The 22815-nt window shown below is 39.6% G+C and overlaps 1 long non-coding RNA gene across 1 annotated transcript; it reads right to left on the bottom strand.

The window, feature by feature from the left end:
- Positions 1-21785: 21785 nt before the first annotated feature.
- On the bottom strand, positions 21786-22471 carry LOC145119973 (uncharacterized). The gene is made up of 3 exons (XR_013714068.1): positions 22238-22471; positions 22019-22063; positions 21786-21871 (listed from the first exon to the last, which is right to left on the bottom strand). It is a non-coding gene; the product is annotated as an uncharacterized LOC145119973 (long non-coding RNA).
- Between the last annotated feature and the right edge of the window lie 344 nt (positions 22472-22815).

Below are 22815 nucleotides of genomic sequence, written 5' to 3' on the forward strand. Positions count from 1 at the left end.
ATGAAGAGGAGGTTACTTCAAAAGTAACAAGTCCAGTGGTGAAAGAAGAGAAGGATACTTTGGAGCTTAAAATGATGGAAAATTGAAGACTAAAGGGACTAAACGCAAGCTTGATGGAGACGAGGTCAAAGCTAAAAAGGAAAATTCGAAAAAGGCGTATAAAAGACGTGTTCAAGCTTACAAGAGGCGTTTCAAGGAACAAAAGATCCTAGTGGTGGACTCTTCAGATGATTCAACGTAGGAGGCACGGAGTCCAGCTCAAGACTCCTAAAAAAGAAGCGCTTCTCTGGAGGCAGCCCGAGTTTGGTTTGCTTTTTCTTTTCTTTTTAGTTTTTACGTTTTTTTTAAAAAGGTTATCAAGTCATCATCTAAAGACTATTACTTGGTAAAAAATTAGTTGTGGGATGCTTTGGTAATAATTGGAACACAAAGAACATAAATAAAAATTGTTAGATTAGCAAATTTTTGTGACCAGACATCAATCACGTCGTGGTCAGAAGAGCCACGTCGTGATTTTAAGGAACAATTCGGGGACTGAATTCGACTTGACCGATTTATCTATTATTAAAAGTCACGACGTGGTATAGCCTGCCACGACGTGACCTTTAACAGTCACAGGGGGACCAGTTATTAACCCCTTTGACCACAAGCTTCTTCCCCATTTGTTTACTGCCTCACGAACGGAAGAAAGGTCCCCACAGCCGATTTTTGTTAACTTTTCCTCCAATTTTCCTGCATTCTCTTGTCCTTTTACTCCATCTGGTATGTATTTCATCCATTAATTGTAGATATTACTTACAATTTATACATTTTCATGGTTAGGGTTTATGTGAATGATAGGATTTCCGAAATTGGATGAAATTGGTTACTGTTTTTAGGTTGCATGCCCGTAGAATAGCAATAGAAACAAACCCCAAGTATTGTTTTGGGTAGAATCGCGTAATTAGTGTTCGATCGATGCCAACGATCCGATTACAAGACCACGACGTGGCGAGCCAAGCCACGACGTGATCCCTGGGCGACAACTTTTCTGCATTGTTTTTGATAACATATTTTACGTGTTTTGTTTTTGTTTTGGTTTGTTTTTGAACATTGCAGGAAGATGGCACCTAGAAGGGCTGTTCAACAGGACAATGACCCGATTGATGTCTCGATTATCCATCTGTTATATCGATTTCCGCGAACCATTTCACGGGCCTTGTTGACGTCTTATCAAAACCGTTTGGGATGGTTATACAATAGGGAGTTTGCTATAGCTCCGATTATTGACTGGGGATGGCTTGGTGGTGTTGGAATGGTTGTTGAGTTGGAGCACCATTGGACAAAAGTATACGAGGGAGACCATTTTTCCTTTACTTGCCATGGATGGAGGAACTTGTTCGCGATCCAAGAACCCGTGTACCGGGAATTATCAGTGGAGTTTTTCTCTACTGTGAACTTTGAAGAACGCACCATGGATTTTGATTATAAACGGGCACTAGTTTTTCGGTTGGGCGGGGTGTATCGGGAGTGTAGTCTCCGGGAATTTGCATGGCGCATGGGGATCTATACGGAAGTGGAGACTCAATCCCCGTTCTTTGTTCCATTTTTACTTGGTTGTGTTCGGGATTTTGCGCCCGATATTTTTGATGTTCAATTTTGGCGCACTATCGCAAATCACGAGTACAGTTCTCGTGATTCAAGTGAGGCACAAATTCGGAATCCGGTGCATCATTTTTTTCACCGCCTTATCACCTTTTCTATCAATCATAAACATCACGGTGATAAGGTTTCTTTACAAGATTTGTTCTTTTTGTGGAGTATTATTACTCCCGGGGTGTGTTGTGATATTCCTTACATGCTAGCAAGGTTTTTGGGAAAGAGAGCGGTTAGTTCACGACAAGGAAGTCCAATTACAGGTGGACATTTGGTCACCCGTCTTGCCCGGTCATATGGGATTTTGTCCCAAGAATTTGTGCGGAACCTTACCCGTTTGCCAGACAATGATTTGACTATTCAATTTTTGGGTGTTATGCGCGTGGTGGTTGATGTCGGGGGACGTTATGTTATACCCCCGGAAGATAGAGAGCAAGAGGTGGAACAACCCGAGCAACCTCCTGCGAGAAGACGAAGAAACGTTAGAGCCCGGGGAGAAGTTGAGAGAGACCGTCACCCGGGAGGAGTACCCACCGACCCGTTTCAAACCCGGGTTGGATCATATTTGGATAATCTACGTGGTGGGATGAATTACAACACACAAATTTTGGAAGCAATGTTTTCCCACATGGGTGTGGTGCGACCACCTGCGGTGCCACCACAATGTCCTTATATTCCGACATGGGAAGAGCTTTGGATCCCGAGGGACGATGGGGAAGGACCGAGTGGAGTGCAGGGACGAGAGGATGATGATTAATTTCTTTTCTGTTTAGTTTTTAGTTTTTTGTTTTATGTGGTGTTAGTTAATGTTGAACTTGGTTTGTTGATGTAAGACTTTAGTAAACTATTATGTTACTCTTTTAGTTCTTTTGGTTGATTGCAGCTTGCTAAGGAATCATGAAAAGGAGTAAGGTCGAGTCAAGAGTCGTGACCCACAATTTGAAATAAGTGTGGGGTGCGTTAAAGAGAGAGAGGATAGAGTCCACAAGTGTTTTTTTTACAACATTAGAAGAGTCTTAACCCATTAAGATGCTAGTCAAGGTGCTACGTTGAATGAAGCAGTGGAAACTCTTACTTTTCTGATGGTCCAGTTTCCACGACGTGGTGATTAAATTTTCACGTCGTGGAGTGATATATCTGGGATATCCTGTTCGCGTTTTTATACAATATCACGACGTGGTATTATACACCACGACGTGATTTCTGTACATTTCACTATTTTGAAGACCATTGGGTGTTTTTCCATATGGCTTTCCACGCATCTTCTTGGGGTCATTTTAAAGACTATTGTGGTTCGTTTGCTTCCACCATATGCAGTAGCTTAAAGTCCGAGTTCTTATTTTAAAGAGGTCCATATTCGAGATGCACGTTTTTCCACACTTTTGGAGTTTCGTTCATGCCACTATCCCAGGGGAGTCTGTTCATTTTTCTCCTTTCTCTTAATTTTTATATTATTTTAAGCATACAATGAGGGCATTGTATGACATAAGTGTGGGGTAGAGGGTAGAAAAAGTAAATTGCTAGATAATTTGGTAAATTTTAAAATTTTTATTAATTGGATCTAGTAGTGATAATTTGAACTGTACCTGCTAGTGGAATGATCCGATAAGAGCTCAAATGTTTAGTTGAGCCGACATACGTTATAATGCATTTGTGGCATCCCTTATTTTAGTGAAATCATGGAACAAAAACATAACCCTGCTTAGTTTGAGAAATGCAACATGTTTAGCAGCCTAAACCTGAAATGTATCCAGGAAAGATATGTCTTAACCAATAAAGGTTGAAGTCAAGCGCCCCTGCTTAAGCATGTAGGTTTTTGAGTGATATAAAAAAGTGAGTTATACATGTAAAAAAAAAAGAGAGAGAGAGAAATTACAAAAAAAGTGAAAAATTGAAGAATTTTTGGAGCATAAAAGTATCAAAGTAAGAAGATCAAAGATCGAAAATTCGGAAGTTTCAAAAGTTGAAGATATCAAAATTACACAAAGATAGTGAATTCAAAGAAAGTGAAAGATCAAACATTAAAGAAAAGAAGAATTCAAGAGCTCCAAGTTGTGATATCTTCTAAAAAGTTGTAATTCTCTAGTTTATGTATGCTTGGGTAGCTTTACAAAAATACTTTGAGGTTAAGTAGGATTTATGGGGATGGATTCGGAGGGTTGCATAAAATGAGCATTGTTCGAAAGAAGTGGGCGAGTGTTTATGAAGATTGTGAGTATTTAAAGTATGGGGGGGTTACTTAGGAAAAATTTAGACACAAATGCATGCGTTGAGGTCTTGGCATAATGGCTGAGCTGGAATTGGATTATTCTATGAAATACTAGTGATGAAGGTTTAAGTTTAAATAAGTAGATTTGCTTGAGGGCAAGCAAAGCCTAAGTGTGGGGTATTTTGATATTGCCATATTTATACATAGTTCTAGGCAATATTGATCTACATTCTATTTAATATTTTGGTTATTTGCATAGAATTATGGTTCTTATAAGGATAAAATGTTATTTGCAGCCAAAATAAAGCATTTTAGAAGAAAGGGACCAGAAGTGACAATTTATGGAACATTGGAGGCTTGAAGCATAAAAGATGAAGTAATTCACGGAATATACTGGGGCCACGACGTGAACTTGATAATCACGACGTGGAATCGATCTTTTCAGAAGATAAGTACGCGAAGAAAGAATCCTTGGTGAATACGGATAATTCCTGAAGTCACGTCGTGGAGCTTCCTGCCACGACGTGGAACGTGATTTTCCAGAAAATATATAAACCCCTCTCCATTACGTTTTGGGGGACTTTTGGCGGAAGGAAGAGGTTCCAGGAGGCGATTTACAACAGAAGCAAGGTCTTGGAAAAGGGTTTTCAACACCAAAAAGAGTAAAAGTTCATAATTCGTTTACTTGTTTGATGCTTATAGACATGTTTTCTTATTTGAGTTGTGTTTATATGTTAGATGCTACTATGAGCAGCTGAATCTAGCTACTCTTATCTAGCTAGATGAAGCTTCAAACTTATGAATAGCATAACTTTACATGGATTTATTTAGTTGGTGAATTGCTTGTGTTTGATTTATTGTTACCTAGCATGCTCATGTTGTTGCTTAAATTGCTTAAACTCATGTTATGTGTAGCTTAGTGACCATTAACTACATGAACTTGATAACCTAGTAATTTAGTGAACATTGAATTGCTAGAGCTAGGATCGACCAAAATCTTAGTTAATAATTGAAGTAATTAACCTTGTTGTGCTAGAGAACATTGATTATGACCATAATTGTGTTTGCATGATAAATCTTACATAGCATATTCATAAACATAATTGGTTCCGTGTTTAATTGTGTGTGACCATACATAGTTTTACATGAATTAATTAACTATTGGTAAATTTAGACCTAAATTACTAATATAATAATATCCAACTTAATAATCCATAATTATTAGCTAGCCGCAAGGACGAAGTGGATTCGAACTAGATAAGAGTGTCTTTTAATTATTGATTGAATTTGAGTTAAGCAAAATCAGATAAAACCCCCTTTTTAGCTTGTTAATAATTAGATTAATTTAGTAGTAAATAGATTAATTAATAACACCGTTCCCTGTGATCGACACCCGACTTACCTAAGCTATACTGTAATCTGACTAGGTACACTGCCTACAAGTGCATAGTTAGTCTAAGTTTGTTAGGTTATAAATATTAAAATTAGTGGGTACTTCCGTGCACATCGACAACACAAGGCCCGATAAGGCCCAGTTACCCCAATTAGGCCCAAATCCGTCATGGACCTATCCCGAGAAGGCCAAATATCCAAAAGGTCTGAAATACTGAATGGTAAACCCTAACCAACTCCTGGTCCATGGTCCAAAGCCTAAAAAATCAAGAAAACAAGAAAGGTTAACCAGGCCGAGTACGCCATGCGTACTCATCTGGTACGCCCATCGTACACCCTTTGGGGCCAATACGCGCAGTATACCAGGTGGGTACGCCCAACGTACTCCATTGGACACCAAATTCCTCCATTAAGCACTTAATCACCTCAGCCCTTGCTCCAAACTCTCCAGTCTGATTCCTATTGATGACTTTTCAAGTAAAGTTGGCAACTTTACTAGCATGCATGGCTTAATGGGGCTCTAGAGCTCCAAAAGAGCTTAATGGATGGTCTTAACTCATGCATGAACTCAAGAACTCCACATAGCTTGCACCTTTATGAATGAGGGACCCTTAAAATGTCCTGATCTACTAGATTGAGCTCCTAAAACAACCCTAGCTCATCAAGACCAAGCAAAAGGGACTAAAATGGCCTTAAGCCAACCCAAAGTAGATCTATACAATGAATAGCCAAGATAGAGACATTATACCTCTAAAGTATCGAAATGGAGATGCTAACAATGGATCTCTAGGCTCTTTTCCATAGGTTGAGTCTTCCACCTTCTTCTTCTCTTGCACAAACCACCAAGAATCGTCTTTCAAGCTCCAAGCTTCACCCAAGGCACTTTAGGGTTTCATGAACGTCAAAAGGGGTGGTGGCTGACTTAAAATGACCAAAGGGGTGGTATAATGTTGTTTATATAGGGTAGGAACCCCGAATTTAGGGTTTTGCTCTGAAGGGAGTACGCCCCGCGTACCCCTTAGTACGCCTGGCGTACTCACAAACCACCCGCGACCACTTAATCTTATACGCTGGGCGTACCCAGCCAAACACGCACATGCATCCTTGCATGCATGGGCCTGATTTGCCAAACTTTCCATTTGGGGCTAATTCTGCCAATATCTTCAAAATACCATTACTCCCTCATCCTAAGTCTGTTTCCAACGAACCTTATATCCACGAAAAGGCGGCGAGAATTCCTACGCTCCTAACAACACACTTAAACCTTAAAACCTCCCGAACAAAACCCAAACTCCATAAAAGACCGAGATATCAAATTACGCTAATACCATTGGCCTCCGCAGACACAATCGAACGCTTGGATCACTTATACCATGACAACCACATCCGAAATGGGCCAAATCCTTCATTTTCCAAGACCCTAAGCCTTATGACAACTAATGATTGGGCCGCAGCCCCGAGCAACGAAGCAAATCCAAAACCTAGTGTTACATATGTATGATTAAATATTAATTAAATAAACTAAATTTTATATTATGTTATCTTTGTCTTGTTGTGTCGTGTTTGTCGTTTTTTAATTGGTTCGTTTTCGTGTTAGTTAAAAAAACACGTCATCGTTGTAACATCCTAAAATTTAAGATAAATTTCTTAAATTAATTAAGTAATTAAATAAAGCATGATTTACGTAATTAAGTCATTTAAATGATAATTATATCATTAATTGATATAAAGATTAGAAAGTTAAAGGTTGAAATGTTAACATTTCAGACTCAAGGGAAAAAAAGTGCCAATTTGGCAAAATATGTTTGACCAAGGGTTGACTCAACTAATGGAAGTGATTACAAAAGTTATGTAATGGATGGAGAGGGACTTAGGATGTCTATTCTCAAAGAAAAGTCACTTATATTGGAAGAATGGGCCATATTTGACATAAACGAGAAATTAGAGGGACTAAATGTGAACAAGTGGGAAATAAGATGAACACTCCCTTCTTTCTCTTCCAGTTACGTATTGAGCATGCTAGAGAGCTTCAAATGGCGATTTTCTTCTCCTTTCAATCTAGGGTTCGATCCAAGTGTAGAATGAAACAATCAAACAAAGGAGAGACGGAATCAAGGCTTGAAAGGTAAAAATCTTCTCATCCTTTAGCTTAGAATTCGAATTTGTGAAGTGGGTATAATCCCCAATGTCGAATTTGATTGGGTTTAATGATTAGGGTTTTGGTTTCTAGCCTCTCTTGATTTGTTTTGATGATCATAATCTCAATCCAAGCATCCCATTGATGGATTTGAGGATTTAGGTAAAAAGCTTCATGAACCCTAGAAAACCCAAATTGGGGATATTGCAATTGATGATGAAATGATATTGGATTCTATGACCTAGATGATATTTGATAGCAATAAAACCAATTGTAATGCTCAAATTCATCCATGATGGTAGAATCAAGCATAAAGATGGGTTTTAGATGGTTATGTGAGAAATTGTGATGAATACAATGAAATTGTTGGAATGTAAGCATTTGATGAGTATATGATAATCATAATCATGAGTTGATACTAACAATATGATTTGAATGCAATAACATGAAGGATTGAGTGGTCTATAGTTGAATTTATGGAATAATTGATCATAAGGGTACTTTGGGAAATATATGGATTATTACATAGATTTTGACATATTAGAAGTGAATGGCATTCATGAACATGAATTAACATTTTAGATATATTATTGGAGCATTAACATGAAGGATTGCTAGTGAAGTTCTAGCTCTAATGATTGTTTTGACCCAAGGGTAATTTGGGAACATGGAATGGAATTGAGGATTCCATAGTTGGATGAAGTACTTGCAATAAGATAAATTGTGGTTCTATGTACTTAACAACACCCAATGATGTATTAAATGATTTGGGAATAAGTCATATTGGTTCAAGAGTGTTCTTTTAAGCAACTTGATCTCTTGACTCTTTCATTTGAGTGATTGTAAGCATTAAGGTCTTAATGATTAAGTCATCATGTGGGTAAGGGTTAATTGAGTATTTGAGAATTTTATAACCTTTATTTAGTCCTTAATAACCGTTCGGTAAAGTTTGGTAGCCATTGGAGGTATAGGGAACAAGTTACAAAGTTTTTAGCAAAATTCTGCACAAAATGGTGACCTGCAGTTATGACACGGGGGCGTGTCAAAATGACACAGGCCGTGTCAAAGGTTCTGTGAAATGTATGTTTTTCATGGAAAACCTAGTAAATGACCACCGATTTCCCTCAAACTTTATATATAAGCTAATAGGAAGTAAATAAGCTTATGGGGAATATCTAAATGTTAAAAATCTTATAAGGGTATTTTGGTCATTTTGTTGACCTTCACATTTATGTTATATAGGTGGTGTTTGAGAAGTGTTGATCTAAGCAAAGGAACTAGAAGATGACTAGTTAATCTACATTGGAGAACTAGGTGAGTACGTGTTGGCATTTTTCCCACTTTCGGGTACATGGCAAAATGATTTTATGATATTGAAATACAATGCTTTGATATATGAAATGTTTTGAAACGAAAGTGTCAAATGTTTTTAGAAAGGGTATTTTGAAAGAGTGCCTTAAAGGCAAGAATGTTTTTGAAAGAAAAGAACGTTTTGGAAGATCAAATGTTTTGAAAATATGATTGAAATGTTTTGAAATATAGATGCTTTACTTTTGAAATGATTTTATGATACTAATGTATGAAATGTGTAAAGCATGGAAAGTAATGAAAAAAAATGTAAAGTAATGAAAAGGAATGGAAAGTAATGAAAGGAATTTGAAAGTAATGAAATGAAAATTGCCCGGGCCATGATACCTCGTAAGAGGCACTAGAGGAATCTATCGGGGTGGCGCCTCCCCTTCGCGAGATAGATGTCCTAATGGAAATGATGCCTTGGTGAATTGATTTGTTCTTTCCACCTTGGTCTAGACTTGGGAGTGGTTCCTTTATTGGACGTAGACCCTAAGTATAAAAATGGCAACGGTTTCATACCGGAATTAGTCCTTAATTATAAAAGAAAATGGAATATGGAAATATGTCTTTTGAAATGAAATGATAAGATATGAAATGAAATGATAAGATATGAAATGAAATGAAATGATATTTATGATGCGTACTAAATGAGTTTTCCTTGAAAATGCTTGAAACTGATTTATGGTCTAAAACTATGTTTTGTAAAGATTAAACGTTTTGATGATGTTTTGGGTCACAAACCCACGTAACTCACGAGACATTATTGTCTTACGTATCTCTTTTTAATGCCATGTATCTCAGGTTACCTTTAAGGAGAGAGGATGATAGATGGAAGTTAGAAGTCAAGTTATAGAGAATGGAGGGAAACTTGATAAGTTCCTTATTATTTTGTATTGATGTAATTCTTATTTGCTTGCTATGGATTTATTGATGCATAATGGTAACACCTAATGTTTTAATTTTTAAAAGTTTTTGTGGGACCGGTTTTTGTTAAATGTGGGTTAATACCCGAATGTTTTTAAAACCATAGCATGAAAAAGTTTTGAAAATTTTGGGGTGTTACAATCGTGTCGTGTCGTGTTCGTGTTATATAAAAACTTATTGTGTCGTGTCAGACAAAAATTGTAACATCCCGAAATTCAGGTACAACTATTTAGCCCTTCTTTTATTCAAGGTGTCAAGTTAAGCCCTTAAGAGGAATTGGTAGCAAATGAGTACGCTGGGCGTACTCAAGAGTACGCTGCGCGTACTCATGCGATTATTTTGGACGCGGACTCGTCTGAGTACGCTGGGCGTACTCAGGGTTACGCTGGGCGTAATGTGTCCAGGTGCAAACCCTAATTTCTGACTTGTGCCCTATATATTGGATGCTAAGGCTTATTTCTCAGCCTCCCTAGCAGTGAGTAAAACCCTAAGAGAGAACTTCCCATCGTCCTTAGTGAGTATGTGTGATTTTGGAGCTAAAAGTGCCTTGGGGTGTTAGTGAAGAAGAAGGAGAGGAGCTTGTGGAGGCTAGAGCTTGAAGTGCAAGTTTGGATCTGAGATCTACAGAGGAAGGAGCTGCTTTTAGAGGTATAAAGTTCAAAGCTTTCCTCTTCTTTTGGTTTGTTGTTGCATGGGCCATTTCTAGGGTTAAAAGTCTCAAAGGTGGAGACTTTATGAGTGTAAGGTGCTCCATGGTCCAAGATCTGTCCCCTTTCAGTGATATTTATGTTTTAGATCCATAAAGTTTCTATCTTGGCCGTTGATATGAGGACATGCTAGAGTTTTGAGCTTTCTAGGGCTAGAATTGGTATATTTTGGGTGTTAGTGACTTGTTCAGCCATGCAAAGGCTTAAAGTTATCGACTTTATGGATTAAGAGGCTTAGAAACGGTCAGATCTAAAAGTTGGACGAGAGTCTTAACTGATTAAGACCTCAAGAGCTAAGGGACTGAAACTGAGAGTTACGCGGGGCGTAATCTCAGTACGCGCAACGTAAGGGGTCGCGCACCCCGTTTCTGTGAGGACGCCGGGTACGCCCATCGTACGTGTTTGGTACGCGCAGCGTAACCCGGAGGGTTGACTTTTGTTGACTTTTAGGGTTTGGTCAACTTTAGGGCCTTTGAGCCATGGGAGGGGTAAAATGGTCTTTTACCCTTCTGAGAGTACTAAGAGGAGGAATAGTCTAGCCTTGAGAGATGTATTGATTTAGAGTGTATATTTCATATGATTAGGCGGGGGCTAGACCAGATTTTACAGAGTTCGAGCTTTACCGAGTTACCCAAGGTGAGTCTTCTCACTATACTTTACCTTGAGTAGGTAACCAGAGTTATGTGATAGAGTATCTTGTATGTTATGTATGTTATATGTTGCACTGCTATATTTCTATGTGATTTATGTTGTGCATGTTCTGAGTTCACAGAGTTAGGACCGGAAGGTCTACAGAGTTAGGACCAGAGGGTCCACAGAGTTAGGGCAAGAGGGCCCACAGAGTTATAGCCTCGAGTGGCTAATATATGTTAGAGTGGTATTTTGGGGAACTCACTAAGCTTCGTGCTTACAGTGTTATGTGATATGTGTTGCAGGTTTTTCTCAGGATCACAGGACGGCACCGGCTCGATTGTACACACCAGAGAAAGAGTTATGTTTTGAGGATCCTGGAGTATTATTTAATTGAATATGGAGTTATGTTTGTAACTTAAAGAGCAAATGAGATTTTAATAGAAGGTGACATGAGAATTTATATGAGTTTAAATGAAAATTTTAGTTTGAAAAATCACGGTGTTACAAGTTGGTATCAGAGCCTTGGTTTGAGGGATTCGGATGCGCCTTCGGGTAAATCTGGACTCAAACTGAGGATTTGAGAAAAAATTTCGAAGAAATGATTTTTCTAAAGTGAATAAGAGTTTCAAAGAGAAAACGAGAAAGATCAGTGTGTACAATCAGCCAGAGCCCGAACGGTGATTTCCCAAAATACCCTTACTTTGTGTTATGAAATGTTTATGAGATATTATGTATGATAGAGATAGGCTAGGTATTTCATATTTTAGGACTAGAGTGGCCTGATTTGTGATGCCTTAGCCTAGGATTGTGGTTATCCGAGTTGTGCTTTCGAGTATATGTTGAGTAAGAGTATCCAGCAGGAATCCCAAGTAGAGAGGGATTCGAGTAGAGGAGTAATCTAGGAGAGATGCCTAGATGATTATTGTGGAGCTTATCGAGAGAATAGTTAGAACCCGTGAGGGGTAGAGTTGCAGAGTTCGGTGATATCTATGAGAATGAGCAGATCAAGTGGAGTTATCACCTAGAGTGAGTTCTATGTATTAGTCGATGCCCGAATGTTGCTTGCTTTGTGCTTTGTGGGACCCTCGATGATGGGAGCCAGCTACTGAGTGAATATGACGATATTCAGGAGGTAGATGGCTGGCCTCATTAGGAGTTCTTCAGCAGCTGATGGCGGAGAAGAGTGGGAATCTAGGAAGAGCCTAGGGAGAAACCTTAGTCAGATGAGTGCGCTGGCAGGGTAGAGTATTTCGCTGAGGAGCGAGCACGTGCGACGGAATTGGTGAATGATAAGGTTGAGTAGCTACTTAGGAACTCTAGGATGGTCCGTATGGAAAGTATGGGTAGATGTGGCAGGTAGTATGGGCCCGTACTACCGAAATCAGAGGACCCATACCCGATACAGGGAGTATTCTGAAGGTTCTAAGTAGCAGATTGAGGAGTGATGTTATGGTTCGAGTACCATACATCGGAGCAGGTTGAGGAGTGATGTTATGGTTCGATTACCATACATCGGAGCAGATTGAGGAGTGATGTTATGGTTCGAGTACCATACATCGGAGCAGATTGAGGAGTGATGTTATGGTTCGATTACCATACATCGGAGCAGATTGAGGAGTGATGTTATGGTTCGAGTACCATACATCGGAGCAGATTGAGGAGTGATGTTATGGTTCGAGTACCATACATCGGAGCAGATTGAGGAGTGATGTTATGGTTCGAGTACCATACATCGGAGCAGATTGAGGAGTGATGTTATGGTTCGAGTACCATACATCGGAGCAGATTGAGGAGTGATGTTATGGTTCGATTACCATACATCGGAGCAGATTGAGGAGTAATGTTATGGTTCGAGTACCATACATCAGAGCAGATTGAGGAGTGATGTTATGGTTTGACTACCATACATCAGAGCAGATTGAGGAGTGATGTCATGGTTCGAGTACCATGATTGATGGCAGATTGAGAGATGATGTCATGGTTCGAGTACCATGATTGGCGACAGATCGAGAGGTGATGTCATGGATCGAGTACCATGATTGGTGGCAGATCGAGAGGTGATTTCGTGGTTCGAGTACCATGATTTGAGGCGGGTTGAGCAGAGAGGACATGGTTCGAGTACCATGAAATGTGGCGGTCAGTGCTTCTGGCCTTGCCGGTTATTCCGCAGCAATTATCTAGACCAAGGTCGGATGTGAATGAGTATGGGCCCAGAAGGCCAGGGAGAACAAGTTTTAGTGGAGCATCCCTTGATAAGGAAAACGAGTTAGCTCTAAGGGATTTGTTGGTGATATGCCAGTGGAGTCACAAGACTAAGAGATGAGTAGGGACGGTGCATTATGGAGGGGTATGGTCTGAGCTGGAGAGCCGGCCGATAGTAGATATGTCACTTTCCGTGACCCGAGTGGTGCTATTTCCGTTTCTTATGGGAGGCGTAAGGGGTGTTGAGATTTCGGTTTCTGAGTTGGGGTGAGCCCTGTGGAATCACACTAATGGTGACTTTTCAATCAGAGTATCCGGCAGCGGGTCTGTCGCAATGGAATGGTATAGCTTGAGCAGGCTGACAGTCGAGACTGAAACGGTCAAGGATCAGGATACACCCTATTTGAGTATAATAGGGCAGGTGTTAGCTGCAGTGGTGGGTGATCAAGAGGGGTATATCAGGGCAGTGACTCCTATTGTTCTTGAGAGGTATAAGGAGTGGAAATGTGGTTTCTGCTCTTATGATAAGGGGCATGTTGGAACGTTGGGCAAGGAGTCAAGGATGAGGAGTATGATGGTTCATTAATTCCAGATCCAGGGTTAGTGATAGCACTGGACAGTTGGGAGGTCCGGTGAGAGTATAGTGTGAGGTCCTGAATGACTAGAGGTAGTCACGATGGTAAGTTCTGAAGGTTGCATACGAGACCTTGGTATCTGGAGTTGTTTGATCCTTGTCAGAGAAATCATCAAGCGTTGCATAGCACCTTGCGGAATTAGGTGCGATGTTACTGGTGGAGACAGCATGAGGGATAGAGTGTTGGTGCACCAATTGGTGGTGGTTCGAACCCTAAGCGGGGAAGAACCGAGTATTTGAATTGAGGAATCCGCACCTGCTGCTAGAGTTACCGAGGTTCGGCCAGCGAAGGTCGAGGCACCGAAGGCTCGCGGGAGAGCTTTACAGTTGACAACGAAGGAGTTCCGCGCATCGCTCGATGTTGTGGCTGGTACTTTTTGTGGGTTTCGTACCTGTTTTGGTGATAATTGACTCGGGAGCGAGTCGATCATTTATGTCAATAACGTTTGGTCGGCACATCAGTAGCCGACGAGAGGCGTTGAGTCGACCTCTACGAGTTTCCATAGCGGACGAGCGAGCGGAGTATGTTATGAATGTGAGTCGAGGATGTGTACTCGAGATCTTCGGTGTTGAGTCCCCGATAGATCTGGTCCCGATATCGATGGGGGACGTGTGTGTCATAGTGGGCATGGTTGGGTTAAGCCGATTTGGGGCTGTCATAGACTGCGAGGAACAGTTGGTGACGATACGAGACCCCAGTGGGGGAGTACTTACGGTGTACAACGAGGGTAACCGATGTGGGTCGGTGTTTTGTTCAACCGCCAGAGCGAGACAGAGTTTTCAGCAAGGCTGCAGCGGGTATGTGTTCTATGTGATGGACACACGAGAGGCCGCTGGGAGGCCAAGTTCGATGGATGACGTTCCGATAGTGCGAGAGTCCCCGGATGTTTTTCCCGAGGAGTTGTCGGGTGTGCCTCCCGAGAGGCAAGTAGAGTTTCGCATCGAGTTGGTTCCGGGGGCAGCGCCTATCGCCAAGGCGCCTTATCGCCTTGCGCCGCCAGAGACGCAGTAGTTATCCTCGCAGCTTCAGGAGCTACTAGGGAAGGGTGTTGTGATGTTACGGGAAGCCGTAGTACTCACTAGTCAGAGAGAGGTTGTTGTGCTACTATGGGGAGCCGTAGTACTCACTAGTCAGAGAGAGGTTGTTGTGATACTATAGGGAGCCGTAGTACTCACTAGTCAGAGAGAGGTTGTTGTGATACTATGGGGAGCCGTAGTACTCACTAGTCAGAGAGAGGTTGTTGTGATACTATGGGGAGCCGTAGTACTCACTAGTCAGAGAGAGGTTGTTGTGATACTATGGGGAGCCGTAGTACTCACTAGTCAGTAGGAGGTTGTGGTGATGTTATGGGGAGCCGTAATACGCACTAATTAGCGAGAGGTTGTTATGAGGAAGCCTTCTTGATCTGAGCATGACACAGGAGGGTTTTAGGCTTGAAAAGCCCTACGCATGAGTTTTGGGAGCCTGGTGGTCGGACCAGGGGTGAGACCGGGGTCTCCTCAATGATTGGGAATCATTACATTCTGAGTCAGTGTGGACATCCAATCCGAAGGGATTGGATAAGTAAAGTACGCATGGGTTGCGGGTCCCCAAGCTATGAGTTGAATGAGTCATTGGAACGAGCGATTCCAACTACGGGTGGACCAAACTCTTGAGTTGAGTTGAGTCCTGGTGATGTGTTGTACAGACCGGACCGAAGGGTCCAACGATATAGACCGGACCGAAGGGTCCAACGATGAGTATCAGATGATAGAGGTCGGGGTTGAGTCGATCTCCAGTTGGGTACGAAGTTACATTTTAGTACCGCATACCACCCCCAGACAGATGGGCAGAGTGAGCGGACGATTCGGACGCTCGAGGACATGCTTCGGGCATGTGTATTGGACTTCGGAGGAAGTTGGGGCACGTATTTACCCTTGGTTGAGTTTTCCTATAACAACAGCCATCATTTGAGCATCAGTATGCCACCCTTTGAGCTGTTGTATGGGAGGAGGTGTCGGACTCCCATTTGTCGGGGTGAGGTCGGGCAGCATGTGATGGGTAGTACAGAGATAGTACTTCAGACGACTGAGCAGATTCAGCGGGTCAGACAGAGGTTGTTGAACCACTCAGAGTCGCCAGAAGAGTTATGCGGATAGGCGACGATCCGAGCTTGAGTTCCAGGTTGGTGATTTAGTACTCCTGAAGGTATCTCCTTGGAAGGGGGTGATCCGATTCAGGAAGAGGGGTAAGTTGGGACCTCGGTATATTGGTCCTTTCAGGGTGACTGCTAGGGTGGGCAGGGTAGCGTATCGTTTGGAGCTACCTACGGAGTTCAGCCAGATTCACGATACCTTCCACGTGTCTCAGTTGAGGAAGTGTATCGCTGATGAGTCGGCAGTGGTTCCGTTAGAGGACATTCAGGTGGATGCGAGCCTGAATTATGTTAAGAGACCGGTTGCGATTGTGGATCGAAGGATCAAGACTTTGAGAAACAAGGAGGTGTCATTGGTTCAAGTCCAGTGGCAACATCGGAAGGGTTCTGAAATGACCTGGGAGCCGGAGTTAGAGATGCGCGAGCAGTATCCAGAGTTATTTGTTGAGTGAGACTTCGAGGGCGAAGTCTAGTTCTAGTGGGGGAGAATTGTAACATCCCGAAATTCAGGTACAACTATTTAGCCCTTCTTTTATTCAAGGTGTCAAGTTAAGCCCTTAAGAGGAATTGGTAGCAAATGAGTACGATGGGCGTACTCAAGAGTACGCTGCGCGTACTCATGCGATTATTTTGGACGCGGACTCGTCTGAGTACGCTGGGCGTACTCAGGGTTACGCTGGGCGTAATGTGTCCAGGTGCAAACCCTAATTTCTGACTTGTGCCCTATATATTGGATGCTAAGGCTTATTTCTCAGCCTCCCTAGCAGTGAGTAAAACCCTAAGAGAGAACTTCCCATCGTCCTTAGTGAGTATGTGTGATTTTGGAGCTAAAAGTGCCTTGGGGTGTTAGTGAAGAAGAAGGAGAGGAGCTTGTGGAGGCTAGAGCTTGAAGTGCAAGTTTGGATCTGAGATCTACAGAGGAAGGAGCTGCTTTTAGAGGTATAAAGTTCAAAGCTTTCCTCTTCTTTTGGTTTGTTGTTGCATGGGCCATTTCTAGGGTTAAAAGTCCCAAAGGTGGAGACTTTATGAGTGTAAGGTGCTCCATGGTCCAAGATCTGTCCCCTTTCAGTGATATTTATGTTTTAGATCCATAAAGTTTCTATCTTGGCCGTTGATATGAGGACATGCTAGAGTTTTGAGCTTTCTAGGGCTAGAATTGGTATATTTTGGGTGTTAGTGACTTGTTCAGCCATGCAAAGGCTTAAAGTTATCGACTTTATGGATTAAGAGGCTTAGAAACGGTCAGATCTAAAAGTTGGACGAGAGTCTTAACTGATTAAGACCTCAAGAGCTAAGGGACTGAAACTGAGAGTTACGCGGGGCGTAATCTCAGTACGCGCAGCGTAAGGGGTCGCGCACCCCGTTTCTGTGAGGACGCCGGGTACGCCCAGCGTACGTGTTTGGTACGCGCAGCGTAACCCGGAGGGTTGACTTTTGTTGACTTTTAGGGTTTGGTCAACTTTAGGGCCTTTGAGCCATGGGAGGGGTAAAATGGTCTTTTACCCTTCTGAGAGTACTAAGAGGAGGAATAGTCTAGCCTTGAGAGATGTATTGATTTAGAGTGTATATTTCATATGATTAGGCGGGGGCTAGACCAGATTTTACAGAGTTCGAGCTTTACCGAGTTACCCGAGGTGAGTCTTCTCACTATACTTTACCTTGAGTAGGTAACCAGAGTTATGTGATAGAGTATCTTGTATGTTATGTATGTTATATGTTGCACTGCTATATTTCTATGTGATTTATGTTGTGCATGTTCTGAGTTCACAGAGTTAGGACCGGAAGGTCTACAGAGTTAGGACCAGAGGGTCCACAGAGTTAGGACCAGAGGGTCCACAGAGTTAGGGCAAGAGGGCCCACAGAGTTATAGCCTCGAGTGGCTAATATATGTTAGAGTGGTATTTTGGGGAACTCACTAAGCTTCGTGCTTACAGTGTTATGTGATATGTGTTGCAGGTTTTTCTCAGGATCACAGGACGGCACCGGCTCGATTGTACACACCAGAGAAAGAGTTATGTTTTGAGGATCCTGGAGTATTATTTAATTGAATATGGAGTTATGTTTGTAACTTAAAGAGCAAATGAGATTTTAATAGAAGGTGACATGAGAATTTATATGAGTTTAAATGAAAATTTTAGTTTGAAAAATCACGGTGTTACAAAAATACGACACGATGACCCGATTTGTCACCCTACTATTATATTTAGCCTTCAAAACTTTATTATTCCAATATTTAATATAATTTTGTGTATTATAATATATTGAATTTATTTGATGTTATTGTTAAGTACTACACATGCTCTTTTAAAAAACCAATGTGGTGTTTATAGTCTTGATCCTTTTGATCCATTGTGGCTTCCCGTGAGTCTCATCATCCGGTTTTCATCTTTAAATTGGGGTTTAGTTTTGTCATCTACACAAAATTAAGAGGAGTTGTTTTGATCAATGCACTCAACATCTTTCTAAAACACCATTTGTGAAGTGTTGGACTCCATTGCTCGGTTATCTTTGATCAAGAATTATCTTGACCTTATTGACCAATTTTAATCAAAATATAACTCTTCTTTTTCAAAACTTTATTGTATTTTGCTAAATATGATATGTTATGAATGTTTGAATTATCCTCAACGATTAAACAAACAAAAGCTTATGTACAGAAAACAATTCTAGATGGTTATCTTAAAATTTTGGCTTCCATTAGAGTAAATTACACGAATGATCCCTATGGTTTGGGGTAATTTGCACGTTTTGTCCCTAACTTATCTTTTTAACTCGGAAGGTCCCTACTGTTTGTTTTTGTTGCGCGTCTGGTCCCTGTCTTACCTAAAAAGACTATTTTTCCCTTGATTTTTTAATTTATTTAAATAAACACACCCCAACCCCACCTCCACCTTACTATACCTTACCTTACCTACCCCTATCTTATTAAAAAAAAAGGGTAAATTACACCAATCGTCCCTTGTGCACGTGCCAAAAAGCGTGTTTAGTCCCTATTTTCAAAAATTAATTCGGACCGTCCCTGGTTTGTTTTTTTCTTGCATGCTTAGTCCCTATTGACATGAAATGACCATTTTACCCTTAATAATTTCTTTTTTCATTTCTTTTATTTATTTATCAGTTATAAATTAAAAAAAACAAAATAATCTCTCAAGAAATCAAATCCATTACTCCACGACTCCAAATCCTCTTCAAGACCTTAAACCAAGAAATCGATACATCCACAACCAAAATAATCTCTCAAAAAATTAATACATCATCGGCGATCATTCGTATCTCAAACCAACAAAAAATTTCCACCGGTGAATCCCAGGAGCCCGTTTCTACCCCTGCAATATGTGATTTTATAAATGTCACATAAATCGCCCGATCTGGACTCTCCAGTCGCCATCCATGGTCTGAACTCGTCGATTGCTCAAGAACGACGACGACCACCAATGTATGACTTAGATTTCGACTTCAATTTCTGGAACCATCCCACCCCTTTCCTCCACACAGATCCGGCGAGACCCCAAACCTACAAATCGGAAAAATCAAACCTCAAAGATCAAACCCTAAACCTGCAAATTGGAACTAACGAGTTGCAGGAGAAGAAAGAGGATTTCGATTGACGGAATCAGATCGAGGAACGTGATGTCCACCGTCACCAGATCAAGGAGGATTTCGTCCACCACCACTTCATCTTCCTCATAGATGGTGTAAGTCGGCGGGGGCTAATTTACCTTGTGATGTAGGTTATAGCTTCATTGAGGATTCAATTTGTTGTCTGATGGCTTCTTCAAGTCAACGTGAAGGTGAATCGAGGTTTTTCAAGTACATGTGATGGCTTCTTGTGTGTGTGTGTGTTTTGTATTGAAGAAGAATGGAGGGAGGGAGAGAGAGAGAGAGAGAGAGAGAGAGAGAGACTACATCGAAGGTGGTGGTGGTATTTTCATGCGTATGAGAGAGATAGATATTAGAGAGTTGTTTTTTTAAATTATTAATAATAAATAATATTAAAATTAACTAAAAATAAATATCCTAGGGCATAATGGTCATTTCAAATGTGGAGTGGACTAAATTCGCAACAAAAACACATATAAGGGACGAAGTTAGCAAGTTTTAAGCAAACGAGGGACGGTCGGAGTTAATTTTTGAAAATAGAGACTAAACACGCTTTCTGGCATGTGCACGAGGGACGATTGATGTAATTTACCCTAAAAAAAATTAAAAAATCAAGGGCAAAATAGTATTTTTAGGTAAGACATGGACCAAACGCACAATAAAAACAAACAGTAGGGACTTTCTGAGTTAAAAAAATAAGTTAGGGACCAAACTTGCAAATTACCCCAAACCATAGGGACCATTCGTGTAATTTACTTCTTCCATTATTATTTATTAGTACATTATTATTTATTTGCATTCCTCACAAAATAGCTATAAATATATCTACAAGTCAGTAATTGAAAAAATAAATTGTATGAACCTATTTGCTTCTTTAAGGCTAGGGATGGTAATCCGATTCATTTTATTTATGAATATAGTTATATAGCAAAACATGAAATTGGTCAAATGAATTAAGATCAGAAGTCACTGAGATTATGTTTTTGATACTTATCATTTATTTTCTAATTTTTTTAATTATTATTTGTTTATTATATATATATATATATATATATATATATATATATATATATATATATATATATATATATATATATATATATACTAGGTTATAACTCGTGGTCACCACGGTGTGATAAAATAAAATATCATAAGTAATCATAATCATACATTTAAGAATAATATTTTTACACAAAGTATGATATGTTAATTTAAACAATTGTAAAATATTTTGATCTAATACTTGTGTTAATGGATGATAGGGTGGTTGCAAACTCTAAATCTTGTAGCCTAACGATCATTTTATGTTTGGATTTGTCTTTGCCACTTATATCGAGCCTACCACATTCAATAAGAGTAATATCATGTGCAAAAACATATTGTTGTATAAAAATGCAATTAAAAAAAATATATAGTTAGCATTTTTTTAATGTAGAATGCTAAAACCAACAAAAAAAAAAGTGACATAATAAAGAAAGCCGACAGATAGACGCTATAACACAAAGTACCTATTTAAAAAAAATTAACAATAAATGTAGTTTCAAACAAAAAATATATAAATATTCAGAAAAGGCCAAGTAAGGGTAAAATGGACCTGTTGGAATTTTTATAAAGTAGGATGACTTAACATTACAAATGCATAAAAAATAGCTTATTTTAAAGTAAATGTATTATCTCGTTATTTGACCCTTAAATGAATAGATAATCACAAGCAGAAAAAGGTTACCTAATTATCAAACCAATCAAAATTAGCATGTTATCACACAAACGTCAGTTATATGTTTTTTCTTTTAAACTTCTCTTATAAATGTTGAGTTAAAAATAGCTCAAGGGTAGCAAGTTAGGGATAATTAGCTTCCTAAAGCTACAAAAATACATCTAACTTACTTGAGAATTAAAAAAAACTACTATAAACTTCTACAAAAACAATATATGAACTTAGATCATTCATTGCAGTCCAGAGTGAATCAAGGGCACAATAGTCATTTTACATGTGTCGGGGACCATATTTGTAACACAAATGGAATGGGGAAATTTTAGAGAATAAACCAAACTTGCAAAATACACAATGGTTTGCAACAAAATCATAGCACATCAAAGTTGGAATATTATATTCTAATGCAATTTACAGCCAAAGGGTATTATGATAATTTGACAGAAAAATTTACTCATTTGCAGGAATACTTCCTTTTCAAATAAATGAATATAAATCGTTGATTCCCTTCCATCAGATAAAACAAAAAGTTTTTTTTTTATCAATCTAATAACATCATCCATTTCATACTTTCTTCAATTCCATCATATCAACACCTAAAAAAACACATACAATAAGAAAATTTTCTTTTAAATGCAAATGAAGAAAATAAGTAATAACCAATTTACATACAAGAAAAAAAATCATCCACCTAAAAAAACTCAAAACTTCTTAATTTGACCAATTATTAAATGTAAGTATACCTGGGATGATGTTCCTCCAACGACCTCATGTTCCATCTACATCATCTGCTATGACATGTTGACCAAAATTAGAGGTTTAGAAGGATTGACCAATTAAGAGGTAACATATCAATCAAGATAATATTTGATAAAAATTGATTGAAAACACTATCAAACAACTAAATATAACACAATTAAGGCTTTAATAACAGAGATGGAGATGGAGAAGAGAAGCCTAACTTGGTAGTTTAGAAGCAGGCATATGTGAAGTTATTGTTCATCATACATCCAAATATCGATTATATCATCAAACCATAACAAACATCAGCTTCCACCTTTTCTGAGGTCTAAACTTGTATAACCTATACAAGAGCAATTCCTTTTGCAAGTCTGCTTCACATCCACCAAATGAATGACACATAATATGAAAATCAAAACAAAAGGAATACATTTAAGCTTAAATCCGCAAAGGGAAAAAACCCTTAATAAAAGGATAAAAACATATCATAGACGAAAAATGGAAGCATGTTCTTTCAATGAAAAAGGCAGATTATGATTCAGATTTGAAAGGGGTTGGACTTTCTAGTAGAAACCGGTTGTTTGAAATATTTAAGCAATAAGTAATCTTAGGAACACAGTAGCCAAGCAAGGAGTATATACTCAGGTGACAAACTTACCTCGATAGACACCTATATCGGAAAAAAAAATCACAATCACAAACCTTAAAAAATTGCAAACCCACGATTACATCAGTATCATAAAGTCAAAAAAACAAATACATAATCATCTCACCTTAGTAGCTTGGGGTTTGCTTGAGG

The sequence above is a fragment of the Lactuca virosa genome, chromosome 6 (genome assembly GCF_052849685.1).
Source record: "Lactuca virosa cultivar CGN04683 chromosome 6, Lactuca_virosa_CGN04683_v6, whole genome shotgun sequence".
Classification (NCBI taxonomy): Eukaryota; Viridiplantae; Streptophyta; class Magnoliopsida; order Asterales; family Asteraceae; genus Lactuca; species Lactuca virosa.